At 36.7% G+C, this 22,353-nt stretch overlaps 2 pseudogenes; both read right to left on the reverse strand.

The window, feature by feature from the left end:
* Window positions 1–761: 761 nt before the first annotated feature.
* LOC122907448 lies at window positions 762–2,321 on the reverse strand (annotated as a pseudogene).
* A 19,155-nt stretch (window positions 2,322–21,476) lies between these two features.
* Window positions 21,477–21,956, reverse strand: LOC122907132 (annotated as a pseudogene).
* Window positions 21,957–22,353: the final 397 nt, after the last annotated feature.

Here is a 22,353-nt window from a genome sequence, read left to right on the forward strand (position 1 = left end):
GCTTTATTTTCTAATTTTACTGAAGAGCAAATTGGGAACCAAAAGTGAAGTGATTTATTCAAGGTCATACACAATACAGCCTCAATCAATCCCTCATTACATCACAAACTCAAAGTATACCTTTGGATTTCATTCTTCTTGTGGCAAAATGTCTTCCTATCAGATTGAGATAACACGGAAGTCTGTATCTTCGGCTTTGATAACTTCTGTAGCTGTAAACTTGATCACAGAGTTTGTATTTTATCTTCCAACTTTTAATTTATCATCTTCCTTGCCAGCTGTGCTCTCCCACCTTGCCTGTCATCTTTGGTGATGTCCACATCTCCTCTCATCCTTTGGGAGTCATTCTTTAATTCCTTTCCTTCTTCACCTTGACTTCTAATGAGTGAAAGAATAGCAGCATTAGCATCTGTTTGTCTCTTTTGGTATACTGTATGTTCTTTGGGAAATTAGGCTCAATCTTATTTATCTTTGAATATATAAATTTAGGGTTTGTTGAACTTTCTTACACATAGTAAATAAAGGACTGATGGGTATGAAGCAATGGATAAAACTAGAATCTCTTATTCATTTGTTTTTAATGCACTTATATCCTATTTTCCAAACAGAAAATTCTAATAGGTAGTATGTAAGATAATCAATCAAGTCCTGCCTTAGTTCAGACCTTCCTCCAGTTCTCTCAGGGTTTTCCTTAGAGCTATGCAACAGTTTCTTAACTGACTTTTCTTATACTTAAATTGTGCCTTTTTTCCACATGTTCCTTATGTTAATATCTGCATTTCTGGATAAATAGTATCTGGATATCATTTAAATTATTTATAGCCCAATTTCTTCTTCATTTCAATATACTCACTGATACTTCCATAACTCTTGGTCCTCAGATCAGGTCTTAAGGGAAAATGATGCTCCTTGTATTCATTCAACCAAACGTGTGCCAGCCTCAGTTATGTGTCACAGTGTCCTATCCATATGATGGTGGGTTTTTTTTTTTCCCCAGAAAAAATGTCCTACTACAGAGCAAGGAAAGATGAAGATCTTACCACCACATTTCAGATCCTAAGTGATATTTCTAAATCTTTTTCTCTCCAAATTTACACGCCACTGTTATACTGCCAATTCACTGAAATGGTATCTATTCATGGCAAACAATCCTCTAGTCACTACAGGTGACTTTACTGTTGAATTATCTCCATCTGGTCCTTGTAGCTCAGAAAGGGGAACAAGGTCCCATTTTGAAGTATGGCCCCCAGCTGAATCCTTCCTGTTCATGGAGGGCAACAAGTTGTAGACAAGCATTTCTGCACTGATGATATCAGCTGGGTGCCAAGTTATGGGCTGCTGGTCCTCTTGGATGACAGCCAGCAAGGGCTACAACCACAACACATTCACTTCACAGTGGCTGTCCAGCAACACCAGAATTTCTCCCGTAGCACAGTTTGCTCCAATCATTCTTCCTTCAATCAACGCGTCATGCTTTGTATTTCTTGTTGCTTTAATTTTTCCAACAAGGTATTTGGGGATATATTTATGTAGCTCCCCTTTCAAATCATCAAAGTCATTATCATTATCCATGGAGGTGATTTCATGAAGATGAGGTGCTTGTGTGCTCTCTATGACCATGCACTGTCCTGAGCAAGGCCAACACAGCTTCGCTGTAGAGACAAATAATAACACTAGGAACTATCATATCAGTCAAGTAAAGACTTTTCTTTACATGCTTCTCTCCTTGTGTCTGACAAATCTCTATGGTAGGCCAAGCAGTTACATATTAAAAGCATGTATCTGAGAGTCTAAGTGTCTCAATTCCTGATCATTTTCTTTAGAAATTATATCCAATTAGGAAGAGAATTTCACATTCTTTTTTTTTTTTTTTGGATCTTCAACATGATTATTGTACCACAATTTTGTATGCTTTGAACTATGATTACAACACTGGCCTTGGAGCTTGAATGAAACAGGGATAGAATATTTTAGACAATGATCCACAGGGGACAGACCCCTCAGTAAGCACATGCATAAACAACTGAATCACTTGACTGAAGTTGGAATAGGCAAGGAACAAAACTCTCCAGGTCACAGATATAAAAAAGATATAAAAAACTCTCCAGGTTACCCGAATAGCTATTTCGAATTGTTATACTTAACATTGTGGATCTAGCACAGCTGAAAGGACCTTTACAATTTCTTGGAGCAAAAGCTGCTAGAGCCAAAAACCAATGATGGAGACTGAGTGTGGACTAATGTGAGAATGAGAACATCCCAGATGAAGTTGGAGGTGGGAGTGGGGATGCTTCTGCAGGCTTTACTTCCAGGTACCCCATCATGTCCTCATGTTGAAGACCCCCGATGGAAACCTTGTGACTCCCAAAACCAGCAGCCCGGATCAGGCCTTCACAGAATCTGGCTGTGGCACCCTCTCTCCCTCCCTTAACCCCACGTTGGGTAGGAGAGGCCAGTGAAAGGGGCCCCAGAAATCCCTACAGCCCAGTTTTGGACAAGCACCAGTCACACTGGCTGTCAAAGGTCCCAGGGCCTTATGTCACCATCTATTTCTTTTCCCTTTCTCTCCACCTCCCCAAAGAAATTAGCTAGGCTTTTAAAATCAAATGAGAGCTTTGGTGTGTTGGGTGGCTTAGTTGGTTAAGCATCAGACTCTTGATTTCAGCTCAGGTCATGATCTCAGGGTCCAAGATCGAGTCCTGAGTGGAGCTCTACACTCATCAGGGAGTCTGCTTGGGACTCTCTCGCTCTCTTTCCTTCTTCCCCACCCTCCAGCTCAAGTGCCTGCCCACACATACTCTCTCTCAATAAACAAAGAATCAATTTAATTAAACAAGAGTTTTAACAGTGTGTCTTGGGAAATAGCAAAATAGTTTGAGCAGTTCCACCCTCTTCATTCCACTTTAAAATGAATGGAGGATTATTTAAAATAGAAAAGATAGGGCCAATTCCTAAGTGAAAGCAAGAAGAAGGAAAAGGAATAGAATAAGGCAAAATAACAGTAATCCATTGGTAACTAGCTGTCTATTCCTTTTTTTTTTTTTTTTAAACCTGAAAATTTCCCTTTTGAAAGATTTTTTACAGTTTGGTTTTGGTTTCTGTCTTCTAGCATGGAGACTGGTATTTACCTTGAGGGCAAATAGCTCCTTTGATGTCCATGACTACATTAATATATCTTTTCTTTTTTCTTTTCTTTTTTTTTTTGGTGATAATGGCATTCTCAGAAGAGTTTTGTTACCTGTATTTCACATAAAAATCAATATAATTACTGTTTGGAAGATACTGTGACACAACTTGGAGATTACTGAAGTTGCCCGTGGGAGTTTTTTTTTTTTTTTTTCCAATTTATTTATTTTCAGAAAAACAGTATTCATTATTTTTTCACCACACCCAGTGCTCCATGCAAGCTGTGCCCTCTACATTAATTTATCTTTTCTTATATAGAAGTAAGACATTGTGTTTAAGATGTGGCATACTGATTAGTAGATAGAAGGTGCTAAATAAACAATTTCTTGACTTAAATTGGAGAGTAAGCTTTTGGTTTATTTTGAGACTCATTTGTGTTGGCTAAATAAAGTAGTAATTGAAAAATGTAAAAAATAATATTATCTACTTCAGAGTTGCTGGAAGGATAAAGAAGCTAATATTTACAGTGACTTAGTTCATCTTTGGCATATGCTAAGTTCTCAAAGTGTTTATTACTTTTGTTGAGCTATTATCAGTAATGAACACACATGGTACTTGTGTTTATATGTGTGCATTTTGGTTTCTATATGCATACATGCATATGTATGCATGTATTTTTAAATACTATAATATCATGATTAATATATATCGATAAATTCACTTAAAATTATTCCTGACTTTATCTTTGAAATTTGAATCATATATTTTTTAAGACAGTGTACATTATTACTGCATAATGTGCTTTTTAGGGAATTTTTAAAGAGCTACTCTAATCTTTATAGCTTTCAATATTTTAAAATCTGTCTTTAAAATGTGGATTATCCCCTTGAGTCTATGAGAAAAAGCTCTGTTTCCAAAATTGAAAGAATGTGTGTCATTTCTATCTAGAGCACGGGCACATGTGAATTTTACAGGACTGGGGAGGATTAACTAGGAACTCGGTACGATGTAAAGGCATCTGAAAAGCAGTAGGAGATGATACTTGACCTTTTGAGGCTTCTCAGGGGATTGAAGTTAAAGCAACTCCAGGTGGTCTTCAGAATCACTTGACATTTCCCCTAAGTGACGGGCCAAACAAGAAAAAAACTAGAGAAAGTCAAGAGTTATAATAAAGTTCCATTTCACCAATTTATTGAATATATTTATTTAAAGTATCTCTTTGGCTCTACAGTTAGTATATCCAAAATGCCTGACTATACTCAGTGCAACAACCAATATGATACTTGTATTTATCAAAGTTCATCCTCAGGTCTTTTCCTTTGTAATAACCTCACCCTCAGAGATCTCGGTCAATTCTAAAGTTTCAGCAGTTGCATCTGTGTTGATTACCTAAACCCATGTTGCCAGTCCAATGATTTTCCTGAATTCAAGATCTATATTTCTTAAAGATTTTATTTATTTAAATTAAAAATATAAAGACATTTATTTATTTATTTATTTATTTATGGAGCACAAGCAAGGAGAGGGACAGAAGGAGAGAGAGAGAGAATCTCAAGCAGAGCCCTTGCTGAGCACCAACTCTGAGCCCAACACAGGCTTAATTTCACAAGTATGAGATCATGACCTGAGATGAAGTCAAGAGTGGGATGTTCAATTGACTGAGCCATCCAGTTTCCCAAAGATCCATGTTTTTAACACGTACTTTATATCTCCACTTGGATAGCTTACCGGTACCCAAGACCCAGGTTATCCATTTTTCAAGATGAATTAGCATCTACTATTTGATGTGCTGTGTACTCAAAAATGTAGATATAATGATGAACAAACAATGGAGCACTTTCTAGAGGAGCTTGTGGTCTAAACCACAGGTCAATAAACCCCCCCGCCCCCAGAGAAGACCAAATAAACATAATTCACCATAGGAATTAGAAAGGCTTTCCCAGTACACAGTGACAAGAAACTGCTTCCCCTGCTTTGTGACCATTTTGTACTGTATACATACTCCAATTATACCCTTCACACATTTCATTAGAGTTGTTTCTTTGTATCAGGGGCCAGCAAACTACAGCCCATGGGCTAAATCCTGCAGTGGACTAGATTTTAGGGGATGAGTATATTACAAATTGTTAGAAAATCTGATTTTTACTTAACTGCAAAAAAGCTCCTTCCCTAAATTATTGTTTCTGATATCACCAGGAATATCACCACCATCTGTGATTACCAAACTGAAAATGAATTCTTTCTTACACTGCAACTGACTTTAAATAGGTTACTGGCTCTGTCATGTAGACAGGGGCTAGTCTAGGCTTTGTATACTTAGTAATTTATGTGGTGTGTGGGCTTTAAGTAACGAATTTCCAATTTCCATGAATAATTCAGCATAAGCCTCAAAGAGGGATGGATAAGTCAGGGTCTGTGATACATAAACTTTCTGGTAAATTCTGTGGTCACATGCTCCTTTCTGTTTCTACTTCCTCTTTAGTTCAGACCTTTATTATGCTTCATTTGGACTTCTGCTATAGTCTCTTACATTGATTTTCTGGGATCGACATAACAAACCACCACAAACTGGGTGGCTTAAAAACAGAATTTATTTTCTATTGGGTAAGGAGGACAGAAGCTTGAAATCAAAGTATCAGCAAGATTGGTTTCTTCTGGAGACTCTGAGGAAGGAACCATCCCATGCCCTTCTATTTCAGTTATAGGCAATCCTTCAGATTCTTTGGCTTATGAATACATTATTATGATCTGCTTCCATTTTCACATCATCTCTTTGTTTTTCTTTTTTTTTTTCTTTTTTTTTTTTTTAAAGATTTTATTTATTTATTTGACAGAGAGAAATCACAAGTAGATAGAGAGGCAGGCAGAGAGAGAGAGGGAAGCAGGCTCCCTGCTGAGCAGAGAGCCCGATGCGGGACTTGATCCCAGGACCCTGAGATCATGACCTGAGCCGAAGGCAGCGGCTTAACCCACTGAGCCACCCAGGTGCCCATCTCTTTGTTTTTCTGTGTCTTCTCCTAGTCTATAAGGACTCTGATCATAGCATTTAGACCTTACCATAAATCCAAAATGATTTCATTTTGAGATCCTTAACTAACAACATCATCTATATTCACATTCTGAGGTTCTAGGTGGACATGATCTTTTTGTGAGACTCCTTTCAACTTACTACACTTCTTAACTCATGGGTATGTCCTCACTTATTGTATTGCCAAAGTATCTTCATTATGCACAGTTCCAGTCTTGTTACTTCATTGTTTAGCAATATCCATAGTTTATCAAAGCTCCTAACACAGGGCATAAACATCTTTTTTTTGGGGGGCTATTAAATAGCTTTCCATTGCTTCAGTATCCTTGCTTTCTTTCTGGGGGATTTCTCCTAGAACTATAAACTCTAGCTAAACTAGCTTACTTCTTCTGTCAAAACATACACTATGTTTTCCTGCCCCTCTGTCTTTTGGTCATCCCTTCCTTTAACTTGAGTGCAATTCCCATCAAATCACTCTTAATAAAAAATAGCCTTTATTCTTTAAGCCTCCAAATACAGACAATTTAACAAATTCATTTAGTAATTATCCTCCACCAGGAAAATTTATTTGCCCCCTCAGATGCATATAGGATGTTATTTCTCCCTTGATTGAATAATAACAGAATAACAACTTATTTTCCTTTTCATAGATCTTCATTGTTTATAGAGCACATAGGTCTTTGACGTTGATTCACATTGACTCTAAATATTAATGAAGTCATTTGCTTATTTACATAATTTTTCCTAGGTTCAGAGCTAGGTGAGCACAGTGACTGTGTTTTGGTCATTTTATAATCCTGCAGTGGTTAGTGTGGGGTTTTAGGAACAATGTAACACCACCACACAGAAATTCTTGTTCTCTGAGGGATCATGCTAACCTGGTAACATATAGGTTTAGGATTATGGGCCTGATTGTTAGTAGAGATCTAACTCCTTAAGGATTGTGTCTAGAATGATACTGAAGTCATTTATTAAAAAATCTCAGAATATTATAAAGATTCAATCAAATAGCTAGTGACAACACCCACATTACACATCACATTACAGAACTAAAACTAGAATTTCTTAAATGGGATTGTAGTAGATCTTTGGAGGATTGTTCCTGAGGCTTTATCTCCCCATATTCCTCATGCGATGATGTGTCCTTTTAAGGGAATAGAAATTACTACTAAACTTGGTTGTTGTTCCAATTAAAGTTATCACACCCTTCCTTATAGGATATGGGAACTGAAGAAAAATAAATAATGCATACAAATGTCCTGCTCAAATACTTACCTCTCTAATCACTTAGGGAGATGTGTCCTTTAGTAAGACAATGGCTTTTGCCAGAGAATGGTCAATAGAATTAATCCATTGGTTGAAGTTGTGGGTAGAGTTACGTGATGGCCATGTTTCTCCCTGAGATACAAAAACAAACAAACAAACAACAACAATAAAAACAAATAAGACATCTTCTCCATGTTGCTAGAGCAATAGCCAGATAGTCTTTGCCAGTGCTTTGGTGCTCTCTCTGTATTGGGCTTCTAATTAAAAAAAAGAGCAAAGCCAGGTTAGGGGCTCAGGATTTTCAGCCAGTGAAGTATTCTCCTGTCATACATAGTGATGAAAACAGTGTAGATTTTATTTAAATATATTCTGTCTATTGAAACTGAAAGAAAATAAAAGTGCAAATATAATCCTTTGACCGGTTTACGTCCCTTAGTATCCTGGAATATTGTTTTCATTACCATTAAAAGATTCAAAGTATAACTTTATCTAGAAAATAAAGTCTCTCTAGCTTTGCACTAAAAAACAAACACAAATAAACTGGTAACATAAGCAAGAATTAATGTGTATAAACATAGTACATGAATGTTGGAAAATTGAAACTTCCATCCTTCAATGAAGGAGTCCATCTTCCTCAATGAAGAAGGAAACTTGTGGGTAAAATAAAAGCATTTTGGACCTGATGCCACTTGATATATTTTTCTTTAGGAAGGTTTATAATGTAACGTAGAGCAAGGAGAAGGCAAATACACTCTAAGACCGAGTTTATTTGTAGGAAATGGGTTAGGGTTTGACAATAAAAGGTAGAGAAATATCTCTAAAAAGATGTGTATCTTTTAAAAAACATAGTATTTCACTCAGCATAATCTCTTCCAGTCCCGTCCATGTTGCTACAAAAGTTGGGTGAAATAAGTCAAGCAGAGAGAGTCAGTTATCATATGGTTTCACTTATTTGTGGAGCATAACAAATAGCATGGAGGACAAGGGGCGTTAGAGAGGAGTAGGGAATTTGGATAAATTGGAAGGGGAGGTGAACCATGAGAGACTATGGACTCTGAAAAACAATCTGAGGGGTTTGAAGTGGCGGGGGGGTGGGAGGTTGGGGTACCAGGTGGTAGGTATTATAGAGGGCACGGCTTGCATGGAGCACTGGGTGTGGTGAAAAAATAATGAATAATGTTTTTCTGAAAATAAATAAATTGAAAAAAAAAACATAATATTTCTCTGTTGTGAGAAATATGTTTGATGGATTTCAGATATTGTAGGAAAGAACCAACTACTGCCAACTACAACTCTCATTCATCTACACTGGTTTCTTTACCAAAGATCATGATTTCTTCCCCTTTCCCCCAAATCTACATGGCTTTGTGATATGTACCTGAACACTTCTATGAAGAACTGGAATTGCTATGAAGCAATTCCATGGGGGCTCATCTAATATTTGGGCTGTTGTCAGAGTAAAGTGCAACTTCATTAGAGAAAAACAGGTGGGGAGATATCTAAAATAGGGAAGAACAAAGGTACCCAACACTTCCTGCCACCAGTGTCATCTGAGAGGCATTTGTTGTTCCCTCGCAATGAGCCACAGAGAACAACCAGGCTAGAAAAACAGGTTGATCCCTCTGTGAAGTGCTGGAGATGAACTGTGAGAGACAGAAAAGCAAGGGGTCTGTCATACATGTCTTATTTTCTGATCTCATCAAGAATTTCTGAACTTTAATGCCGTGTCCAATGACCCCTAACCATATATGAGCCAGGCCCTAGTCCTATATGTGAGTCAGGGTTTAGTTTTGCCTCCTCCTCCCCACAACCTCTCTGTGATTTATGGCCACTAAATTGATAGAAAAATTTGGCTAAACAAAACTGACACTCAGAGTTGAATGTCAATCCTGAGGGAGATGGATGTGAGGCAGGCAGCAAAGACATCAAACCTAGAGTTGCTGAGGAAGTGGAAACACCTGAATGTTTCACAACAAAGCTATACTTCGTGCTATTCAGATCTACAATGCCAGCTACTCTTAAATGCTCTCAAGAGCTATCTATCAAGAAGACTAGGTAGGCCATGGAGAAGACTTATACTAACTACTGAAAAAAAAAAAAAAAAAAAAAAAAGTCACATTTCTGCTTGAGGGAGAAGAGGCAGCTCTATATCTAACTTGAATAGTTAGGACTCTAGATACAGAAGTAGCCTGAGGTCCTGGATATTAACCAGATCAGAGATCCTGGATGGACAATGAAACAGACAATGCAGTCTTTCATTGATGGTACTTTATTACGGAAATTTTCAGCATACTTTGAGATAAATATGTCTAACTCTAATTAGCCTTTTCTTTTGTCTTCTCAGGTTTATTGAACCTCTTTAGTTGTTGGTCCTATGACAGTCTACCATAGAATTAAAGACCTCTCATTTCAGAGAATTTATTTATGACTAAAATTCTCAATCTGTTATTCCTTTAAGAGTCTCCATAGTGTCAGCAAACTTAGGCAATGTTCAGAATCTACTCACTCAACATCTGTAAATGGCAGGCTTAGACAGGAAGACTCCCCATAGTTCCCATTTCATAGAATCTTCTATGTAATTAGGAAGATAAAATAGATGAGGTTTAAATGAGCTTGTGGAAATACATTATTTAATTAAACCCTGATTATAAAAAGGAGCACAGTTATATTTTTATCCTCCTGACTTTTCCTAATTCATATCAGTGAGGGGATTATATGTCATTATTCCACTTTAGTTTTGGTGAGAAGGTAAACTTTCCTCAGGAAAGTCCAACATGAAAAGTTATCACTAGAAATTAATCTATGTTAGATACATACAACTCCTTTAGCCCTCCTTGTGTCTCCCATTTTTCATTTTCAAGACTTCATTATGGCTAAGGATTATCACTATTCAGCATTTCATAATTACTATGTCATTAGTGCCTATTTAATCAAATTAAATAATTTGTGTTTATTTGCATCAACAGTAAAATCATAGTCAAATAGACACGAAACCAAAGTTTTGATGAAACCCACCAGTGACTTCCACCTAGTGAGAAGGTATCTGTATTATTTCATGGAATAGTGATGAAAAAATTGTTTGGCAAATGGCATCATATGTAAATTTTAATAAAACTTTTGTTAGATTCTACTTATTGATACAGCTCTCATTTCTCAGACACTTTTTAAGTTAGGACAATTAATAGGAGATATTTAATGACCCTCTGGAAATATATCATTGATTATACCTTGATAATATTTTTATGTTATCACCAACTATGTTTATTTATTTTTATTTACAACTACTTTAATCGTAATGACAGGTTGAGAAAGAAAATCATGATAAGGAAGATAAGTTGGGTGTCTGTCTCAGCAAATTTCATGATGCTGTAGATTAGATTTTTCACATCCATACAAATTCTTCTTATCCATACACAAGGGCTTGAAAAGACTGAAGTAAACTTTTTTTTTAAGATTTAATTTATTTATTTGACAGAAAGAGAGAGAGTGAGAGAGAGCATGAGAGGGGAGAACGTCAGAGAGAGAAGCAGACTTCCTGCAGAGCTTGGAGATGAGGGTCTCAAATCTGGGACTCTGCAGATGAGGGTCTCAAATCTGGGACTCTGCGATCACAACCTGAGCCAAAGGCAGTGGCTTAGCCAGCTAAGCCACCCAGGCACCCCAAGACTAAAGTAAACTTATTTCAAATAGAAGACGTTGGTTTATTATATTTATTCTAGTTGATTGCAACACACACCAATTTTAAAAGGTACTTTTAGATCATATTACATTGGGGAAATATAATTAAAAATAAACTCTTCTTCCAATCCAGAAAGACTCTCCATAAACGTAGTAAAGAGAATACTTCATTAATGAATAATTGTTAAATCAGAATGTGATATGCAAAACAGGTAGTCCATAAAGAGATCACAAAGACATAAAGAATATTCATCCCTTTACATAGCCAAGGAGATGTAATAAGTAATAAGTCCTCAAATAAAAAGGATAAGGATAATAATAATAATAAGGATAATAATAAATAATAAGGATAATAAGGGGGCATCTGGGTGGCTCAGTGGGTTACGCTTCTGCCCCCTGCTCAGGTCATGATCTCAAGGCCTGGGATCCATCCTCCTGTAGGTCTCTCTGCTCGGCAGGCAGCCTGCTTCCCCTCCTCTCTCTCTGCCTGCCTTTTTTCCTACTCGTGATCAAGTAGAGATCACAGTAGAGATCAAGTAGATCAAGTAGATCAAGTAGAGATCTCTGTCAAATAAATAAATAAAATCTTAAATACAGCAATTCAGTAACATGATAGGATACAAAGTCAATGTGCAGAAATCAGTGACTTTCTTATACACTAACAATGAAAGGGAAATTAGAGAATCAATTCCATTTACTATAGCACCAAGAACCATAAGATACCTGGGAATAAACCTAACCAAAGAGGTAAAGGATCTGTACTTGAGGAACTACAGAACACTCATGAAAGAAATTGAAGAAGACACAAATAGATGGAAGACCATTCCATGCCCTTGGATCAGAAGAATAAACATTGTTAAAATGTCTATACTGCCTAGAGCAATCTATACTTTTAATGCCATTCCAATCAAAATTCCACTGGTATTATTCAAAGAGCTGGAGCAAATAATCCAAAAATTTGTATGGAATCAGAAAAGACCCCGAATCACTAAGGAAATGTTGAAAAACAAAAATAAAACTGGCGGCATCACCTTACCTGATTTCAAGCTTTACTACAAAGCTGTGTTCACCAAGACAGCATGGTACTGGCATAAAAACAGACACATAGACCAGTGGAACAGAGTAGAGAGCCCAGATATGCACCCTCAACACTATGGTCAAATAATCTTCGACTAAACAGGAAAAAATATACAATGGAAAAAAGACATTCTCTTCAATAAATGGTGCTGGGAAAACTGGGCAGCTATATGTAGAAGAATGAAACTCGACCATTCTCTTACACTGTACACAAAGATAAACTCAAAATGGATAAAAGACCTCAATGTGAGACAGGAATCCATCAGAATCCTAGAGGAGAACATAGACAGTAATCTCTTCGATATCAGCCACAGCAAATTCTTTCAAGATATGTCTTCAAAGACAAAGGAAACAAAAGCCAAAATATACTTCTGGGACTTCATCAAAATCAAAAGCTTCTGCACAGCAAAGGAAACAGTCAAGAAAACAAAGAGGCAACCCACGGAATGGGAGAAGATATTTGCAAATGACAGTACAGACAAAAGGTTGATATCCAGGATCTATAAAGAACTCCTCAAACTCAACACACACAAAACAGATAATCATATCAAAAAATGGGCAGAAGATATGAACAGACACTTCTCCAATGAAGACATACAAATGGCTATCAGACATATGAAAAAATGTTCATCATCACTAGCCATCAGGGAGAGTCAAATTAAAACCACATTGAGATATCATCTTTCACCAGTTAGAATGGCCAAAATTAGCAAGACAGGAAACAACATGTGTTGGAGGGGATGTGGAGAAAGGGGAACCCTCTTCCACTGTTGGTGGGAATACAAGTTGGTGCAGCCTCTTTGGAGAACAGTGTGGAGATTCCACAAGAAATTAAAAATAGAGCTTCCCTAGGACCCTGCAATTGCACTACGGGGTATTTACCCCAAAGATACAGAAGTAGTGAAAAAAAGGGCCATCTGTACCCCAATGTTTATAGCAACAATGGCCACGGTCGCCAAACTTTGGAAAGAACCAAGATGCCCTTCAACGAAAGAATGGATAAGAAAGATGTGGTCCATATACACTATGGAGTATGATGCCTCTATCAGAAAGGATGAATACCCAACTTTTGTAGCAACAAGCATGGGACTGGAGGAGATTATGCTGAGTGAAATAAGTCAAGCAGAGAGAGTCAATTATCATATGGTTTCAGTTATTTGTGGAGCATAACAAATAGCATGGAGGACATGGGGAGTTAGAAGAAGGGAGTTGGGGGAAATTGGAAGGGGAGGTGAACCATGAGAGACTATGGACTCTGAAAAACAATCTGAGGGGTTTGAAGTGGTGAGGGGGTGGGAGGTTGGGGGAACCAGGTGGTGGGTGTTAGAGAGGGCACAGATTGCATGGAGCACTGGGTGTGGTACAAAAACAATGAATACTGTTATGCTGAAAATAAATTTAAAAAAATCTTAAAAAATAAAAAAGGATAATAAGTCCTCAAATAAGAGCATTGGGCAGTACCAACTGTCACACAAGTACATCCTAAATTTACCTGGTAATTGAGGTGACCATCTATGTTAGTTAATTGATTACTGAAAGAAAAACAAGGTTCTCAATCTTTATAGCAGGAGGCAGTTTTCTAACATGGAACAAGACACCCACAAAGATTTAATTCCTACCCTCCCACAGAAACTGGGAAATAGTGACCCAATCTCCTGTGAGGTTTACATTTCAAAAAACTGGTTCCTAAGTCTTTGAGAAAAGCACTCCTGGGTCATAAAACTGACAAAAGACCTATCTAGGTTTCAAAAGGTTTATACACATTTCAAAAGAAATTTAAGTACATTTCTTTCAAATGTACTTAAATACAAGTTTTCTAACTTAAATGCTGTAAGAAAATTGGGGGAGAAGTAGTTATCTCTTCCTTTATTTTCACAGTGGAGAATTAAGCCACTTTTAATTTTTACTTGTCAGTATAGTCATTTCCATGGCATCCCATAATACTCAAACAGAAAAGGCATAGTTTTTATTAATGAATTGTAGCTTACTGTTCCCTTCAAAACTCACTAATTTTTCCATTAGTACTACCATAGAGGTTTCCACTGTAAAAATAAATACAAAACAAACAAACAAACAAACAAAAGTTTGAAAGGCAAATGGGGTAGTCATTTTCTTAAATGACATTTTCACGCTCTGTGAAATACCTCTCCACAGTGTCACAGGCCTTTTTCCAGTTCCACAACTGAAATACCCTTGTTCAAAACATTCAAAGGCTGTAAATGACAGGCTTGATCAGTTTATTTCTGACATTTGGCTCTTTGGCTTGGTCATAAATAGATTTTGCCCCCTGCAAGTACACATACCTGCTTATACTTTCCTTTAGTAGAGAAAGACGTTGCTCTGACCATCCTAATATCTCAATAAGTATCTCTGAAATGTTTTCCTTTTCAATTTTCTTGGAAGACCTGGTAGATATTTTTACTCTCAGAACACCAGGGGTTAGACTTTCACAGTGATACAGGCCCAATTCTTAGCACTGGGTTTTCATGTTTCTGACATTTTTCTCTATTATCATTCGTGTATTTTCTTGTGGGTTATTGGGAAAAGAAAGCTCATGTTGCAACCAGGATACAGAAGAAGTAAAGAGGGAAAATTCAAAAGGTCAATGGAACATTGGGCAAGTGTTTTCATCAGAAAAAAGCAGACAATGGATCCTTTTAGCAAGGCAAGAGCTGTCAGTTTCTCGTGTAAAACATAAAATAAAAGAATAATACTCTAGAGAAACAAATCTAATGGGAGAGAGGGAATAATAAGAACATACCATTTAAAATGCTCCCTGAGGGAAAAATATAAATACAAAGGTAAAAAAAAAAAGTAATGTTCAACGAGCTTTTTATAACTTATATTTAAAAGGTAAAAGTGAAAAACAATGTGTCCACTTCAAGCTTGCTTCTGACAACACTTCAAGAATAAAATGCTTACTGGGGGACTAACTCTTGAGCACCAGGACACCTTCTTATGGTGGTGTCTTTCACGTCGAAAATGAGGTCAAGTTACTTTTACAATTAGGTCCAGTGTTCCTTTAAAAGTAGTACAAGAAGGCCCATTGTTTTTTTCTCTTAACCCAAAGTTTATTTAATTGAATATTGGAGAACACCTTAAAACTCAAGCAATTTTTCTCGTCCAGTGAAGAAAGTCACAACAGATACCACGTGGCTAATTGTGTTTTCCATGGTTTTAGGAAAAAAGAGGAAATATGTTAATAGGAGATACCTAAGGTTGCAATTCTTCAAACTAAAGTCTAAATTATTAATTTACTGAAATAGTTGAGCATCTGTGTTCCAAAGTACATGCACTCTAGTTTTATATATATACATACATATATATATATATAGAGAGAGAGAGAGAGAGTATTCCCCATCTCTCCAATGTGTAGTCACTTCTAAATACATAAATAATGACAAGATTTATTTTAAAAATCTAAGATGTAAACGTACTATCCTTAAAAATTTATGATTAGAATTGAAATTATGCAGAAACTATAAATTAAAAAATAAATAGAAAGACACTGCATTGCTCACTGTTGTACTTTAGACTGCTTAGTCTGGAAAGGCTATGTACCAAAGACTTTGTAAACACTGTATTATTTAATCTTTATAACATTTCTGAAACAGAGACATTATTTTTTCCATTTTCCAGAAGGGGGAAATGAGATTCAGTGTGTTGAATCCTCTGCTTCCTCACCAGACTTTTCTTATCTTCTGTCCTCTTGAGAATGTTATTTTCCTTTTAGGTCCTCCATCACATCAGGTTGCTCCCATGCCTCCAGGCTTTTCCAGGGGCCTCTCCTTCTAGCTGGACAACTCTCTCAATCCCAAGACTCCAGAACCCCACCTTTATCAGTTCCTAGTCATTTTTCAAACCTGGAGTCAAGTGTACTTTTCTCAAGCAAGCCTTCCTTAACCTGCAAGAAAAACTAGACCTCTCTTCCACCTTTCATAGTACACTGTATACTTCTTCAAACTACTTACCAAAATTTTCAGTTACTCAGTTGATATTTATTTAATGTGTGTATTCTGGGCTAGAATGTAAGTTCTATGAAGGCAGGGATGGAGTCTGTCCTGCTCAGTGCTATATCCTCATGATGTAGCACAGGGCCTCACATTGGCTGAGAGAGTAAGTAGATGAATATATAAATAGAAAACCTAAAATTCAATGGCAAAGTTTGAAGTTTTGACTCCAAACTGCATACCTTTAACTGGTAAGCTGGACTAACTTCTAGAACAAAACCACTCAGTTCATGTGGATGTAAAGAGCACAAATCTAATTCTAGGATGAGTTCCAATTCCTTCTGGGAGGTTAAAGCACTAGGAATAAAGATTTGACTTCAAAATATCATTATGTTAATGATCGCCAATATTATATATATATATTTATATATATACTTTTTTTTAAATTTCTGGTGAGACAAAAACTACATTAAATTAGTCAACACATTGTTGTTACTACAAGATAGTAAAAGGGATTTGCATTCAGTGTGGTGACAAACACTCTGCCAGCAGAGATTCAACCTCCCATACAGAAAAATTAGATAACCAGGAAGGGGTCAGATTCTTTAGAATTATCCTTATTTTGTATAGTGCAACAAAATGCCTACTGTCTTATGTGGTCCTCATTTGTTAATGTGGGAACAAGAAATATGTATTGTTCTGAGCACAGAAAGATTACCTGTGACTCTGACCACTCAGTCCAATATGGTTGCTTATGGCTTCCCATGAAAACAATGTGTGGACATTGATTGTAAGCTACATCAAAATTTAGCATTTATTAGTGTGGATTATTGCCACTGCCATGTATCTAAAGTCTAACATGGGAAATAAAACAAGAAAGGAAGTCAGAATAGATGGAAGTCTATCTTTTATATATAATAAAGCCAAATACAAAGATTGATGTAGAGGTGCTTGGCTTGCTCATTTGGTAGAACATGTGACTCTTGATCTTGGACTCATGAGCTGAAGCCCCATGTTTGGTATAAAGATTACTTTAAAAAAAAAAAAAAAAAAAGAAGATTGACGTAAAGCCCATGGAATAATTTCAACTGTTTCTGGCAACACAGGGAAGCTTATCTAGAATGAAGGTTTTATCAGTTTCAATTCAGAGGGAAACTTCTCAAAATATCTAGACCATCAATATTATCCACCTAAATGTTTTTAAATGTTGAAATATTTATAACTATTACTAATTTTTTATTGCATACAGGTAGTGGTAATACTTATAGGACAAAAACATGGTATAAAAGAGTTGTTTTATTTTGTGTTTAATGTACATATACAATATAGTGAGATAGCTTATATGATGTCTATGACAGTAGAGCCTCACAAATCCAAATTCTCACTTTAGTATGTTGGTTCTCAATGATAAGAGAACACTTCCTGCATTTTCTACCTTATGACAAGTATGATTTTAAATTTTGTTGATAGCTGGCTCTAGAGAGACACTGCAGGGGGAAGGGAGCTCCTCTTTCCTGATTAGGATAAATGGTATTTTGTTTTTTCTTGCTCTTGCCACACTGTCAGGCAAAGGACAGGTGTGTAGGGACATTTGATGTTGCTCTGTTCCATCTTTGCACCCAGAGCACACAGTTCCTTGGCAACCATGCAACCCCAGTCCAGAGGTTCTTTTTCTTTTTTTTTTTTTTTTATTTAATTTTTCTTCTTGCTTGATATCTGTAAACTAGCTTTAACTCCATCAGTCCAACAAACCTCACTGTTCAAACTAGGTCTGAACACTATCCTGTAAGGGGTTAGAATATATCCTAAGTATGTCCTTCTTTGGTATATTTCCTTAGCTCTAGGAGAAGGTGGAGAAGCCCTTTAGAACATATTCTTTTCATCTTTATAGTTATGATTTTATTATAGCTTAATAATTCTGAATGTTAAACTTCCCCTATTTAAATTACTGTGTGGCTCTGTCTCCTAATTGGACCAAGACAAATACTTACTCCATACAATACAATGAAGACTATTTTAAAAACTTGCAACTTTTTTTTTTACTTTGTAAATGAATAAAATAATTGATAAATATATATATATTCATATTAAGTTCTTGATAAAAAAAATCCAGATCAGAATTATTAGCTTTTTAAATAAAAACTTTACACACATCATGGCCATATGCTTTATTTCACTGCATCACAGAGAAAAACTGTGACTTCATATATAAATAAATATGTTGTATTTTTCCACTGTGAGAATTCTATTATTTAGAAGTAAATATAAAAACTACCCCTTTCACTTAAATAGTAACCTCTGTAAATATGCACATATTAAAAACATTGAGATTCAATTTCTGACTCTGTGGCCTTCATTTATTCTTATCAAATATCAAGGAGAAAGCATAGCACAAGCATTTTCTTATAAGTTAAAATTAAAAGAGGTAAATTTTTATTAAAACTGTATGGGAACTACTGATTTACAATGCATTTTTAATTATTAGAGTAATGTAACTGTTTCTCTATTAGCTATCATCCAGCAGCTGTCCTCCTCTAACCAATATAGGACTTGGTAGTGGCAGAAAGAGTTTAAGTCGCATATAAGTGGGAGACTAAAAGCCAACACTGAGATAAAATCAGTTCTTGCAAATTGAACAAGAATCGAGTGATGGAAATCCAGCCAGACAGGCAAAGCATTTTATCTGGAAAATGTAATGGTGAGCACTAAACAATAATGGGTCATGACAGGTGGATAGACAGGCAGGCCATCACACTGGTGTCCAGGAATACTAGCAAGAGTGTGAGAGTTAGGTGTTAAGTAACTTAAAACTTAGTTAAGGCAGCTATGTACTGAAGCAAAGATTCTAAAGAGCATTATAGGGACACCAAAGAAATTGGAGAGAAGTAGCATAATTCCCACTGCTAGGCTAAAATGTTCATAACAAGATTAGAATACAGAATCTCCAAGAACAGAGTGGGACACAATCCTGGGTGAATAGGGGAAATCTGCAGGAAATCCAAACCAAGACTCAGGCATGAGATCAAACAAGGAACTGAGACTCAGTTACTTGGTACAGAATATAGGATGACTTCATTTCATAAACCAAACTTGGAAGGAGAAGTCACCACAAGAAAAGAGTGCAGTTATCAAAAGTCATCTCAGTGTGGAAATGTAGATCTGTTGGCTTGGAACTTGTAAATTTCTCTGACTAAAGTCTTTCTTGATCCTGGGTTGGATTGACTGTAGCTCAGAAAACAGTGTGAAATTAAGTGCTTTCCATTCTAGTTATAAGAGATGACTGTGAATGGGGGCAGAGAAATAGGTAGGGCCTTAAGTCTTTATCACAGAAATAGTATATTTCTATTTTTAAATGAGTGTTTATATATGGCAAAAATTAGCGATGTTCCTAGGAAGATGTTGCTGCAGCTGAGGTCGAAGAGGTTGCTGCCTGTGTTCTCCTCAAGGATTTTGATGGATTCCTTTCTCACATTGAGGTCCTTAATCCATTTTGAATCTATTTTTGTGTGTGGTGTAAGGAAATGGTCCAATTTCATTTTTCTGCACATGGCTGTCCAATTTTCCCAGTACCATTTATTAAAGAGGCTGTCTTTTTTCCATTGGACATTCTTTCCTGCTTTGTCAAAGATTAGTTGACCATAGAGTTGAGGGTCTATTTCTGGGCTCTCTATTCTGTCCCATTGATCTATTTATCTGTTTTTGTGCAGTACCATGCTGTCTTGATGATGACAGCTTTGTAATAGAGCTTGAAGTCCGGAATTGTGATGCCACCAACTTTGGCTTTCTTTTTCAATATTCCTTTGGCTATTCGAGGTCTTTTCTGGTTCCATATAAATTTTAAAATTATTTGTTCCATTTCTTTGAAAAATATGGATGGTACTTTGATAGGAATTGCATTAAATGTGTAGATTGCAGGAAGCAAAGGCAAAAATGAACTTTTGGGATTTCATCAAGATCAAAAGCTTTTGCACAGCAAAGGAAACAGTTAACAAAACCAAAAGACAACTGACAGAATGGGAGAAGATATTTGCAAACGACATATCAGATTTATCTAGTGTCCAAAATCTATAAAGAACTTAGCAAACTCAACACCCAAAGAACAAATAATCCAATCAAGAAATGGGCAGAGGACATGAACAGACGTTTCTGCAAAGAAGACATCCAGATGGCCAACAGACACATGAAAAAGTGCTCCATATCACTCAGCATCAGGGAAATACAAATTAAAACCACAATGAGCTATCACCTCACACCAGTCAGAATGGCTAAAATCAACAAATCAGGAAATGACAGATGCTGGCGTGGATGCGGAGAAAGGGGAACCCTCCTACACTGTTGGTGGGAATGCAAGCTGGTGCAACCACTCTGGAAAACAGCATGGAGGTTCCTCAAATTGTTGAAAATAAAACTGCCCTATGACCCAGCAATTGCACTACTGGGTATTTACCCTAAAGATGCAAACGTAGTGATCCAAAGGGGCACGTGCACCTGAATGTTTATAGCAACAATGTCCACAATAGCCAAACTATGGAAAGAACCTAGATGTCCATCAACAGATGAATGGATAAAGAAGAGGTGGTATATATACACAATGGAATACTATGCAGCCATCAAAAGAAATGAAATCTTGCCACTTGCGACAACATGGATGGAACTAGAGCGTATCATGCTTAGCGAAATAAGTCAAGCGGAGAAAGACAACTATCATATGATCTCCCTGATATGAGGAAGTGGTGATGCAACATGGGGGCTTAAGTGGGTAGGAGAAGAATCCATGAAACAAGATGGGATAGGGAGGGAGACAAACCATAAGTGACTCTTAATCTCACGAAACAAACTGTGGGTTGCTGAGGGGAGGGGGGTTGGGAGAAGGGATGTAGGTTTATGGACATTGGGGAGGGTATGTGCTTTTGGGTAAATTGGAAGGGGAGGTGAACCATGAGAGACTATGGACTCTGAAAAACAATCTGAGGGGTTTGAAGTGGTGAGGGGGTGGGAGGTTGGGGGAACCGGGTGGTGGGTGTTAGAGAGGGCACAGATTGCATGGAGCACTGGGTGTGGTGAAAAAATAATGAATACCGTTTTTCTGAAAATAAATAAATTGGAAAAAAATTAGACAGAAGATTTTTAAAAATTAAACTTTAAGAAATATATTGGATAATAGTTTTAGCAAAGAAAAATGCTCTAATGGAGTAAAAGCCCTTTGGATCCCCTTGGTACCACCAACTTGGAAGATTTTAGTTGTAAACAATCAGATGAATGCTACAGTCTTGATATAATTAAAACTACATAAACCACAATAGGTGTATTCCTTGAATAGTTTGCCAACAGTTTTTCCAGGTCTACTGCAGCTACTGCACAAAGGGATTAGCATGAATATTATGTCCTTTGTGCATATCACTGAGAGGCTAACATGTCTTCTCATTCACTGGTAACTTCTCAAATTCATCTAGAGTCTCAGAACATCCATTACCTTTCCAAATACTGTGTATTTCATGTCCAAAAGTGACTGTTTGCCATAGGTGAAGAACTAAGATCCATTGGTATTTGGGCTGTTGTTAACCATAGATACAACACCTCAAACATTGTGGTTAAGAAAGTTGCTATATTCATCCTCAAATTTCTTGCCCCAGTTACTATTACCTCATCTTCTTGTACCTGTCAGATCTCCTGTTTCAAATGTAAAACCCTTGGTACTTCTACGCAATATGCAGTCATTGTAGTAATTACTGGTACTGAGAGCCAAAAAAACTCTCACAAGTTTTGGGTGTCCTCTCAGAGAAGCGTTCTATTTTAATATCATTTACATCAGTATTCAGTGTCACTGACATTTTTTTGTCTTGATGGTTTCAGGAAATACTGTTGTTAATTTCTCACAGTCTTATCAAGAGAAGTTAGCAAATGCATCTCACTTCGAGTAGCACAGCTGTTGTTAAAACAGAAAAGATGTAATCGCAGATGCCTGTGATTTGAAATTACTGTCTTCAGGCTACCCTGCATTTCTATTTTGAAGTGCACTAAAATTAGAATTCACCTATGTTTATTATTTTTCTATGTGGGCAGAGTCTTGAAATATAAAATAGCAGAAGATAATCAGGTAAAAGGAAAGAAACAGAAGGACTAAGAAGAAGCATGTTTGACTTTCATAAAGGTGAGTACTTGATTTCCAAACATTATAGGATAGCATTATACAAGAAAATTGCACTTCTTTAGGATGATGAGGTGTAG

The sequence above is a fragment of the Neovison vison genome, chromosome 5, assembly GCF_020171115.1.
Source record: "Neovison vison isolate M4711 chromosome 5, ASM_NN_V1, whole genome shotgun sequence".
Lineage (NCBI taxonomy): Eukaryota > Metazoa > Chordata > Mammalia > Carnivora > Mustelidae > Neogale > Neogale vison.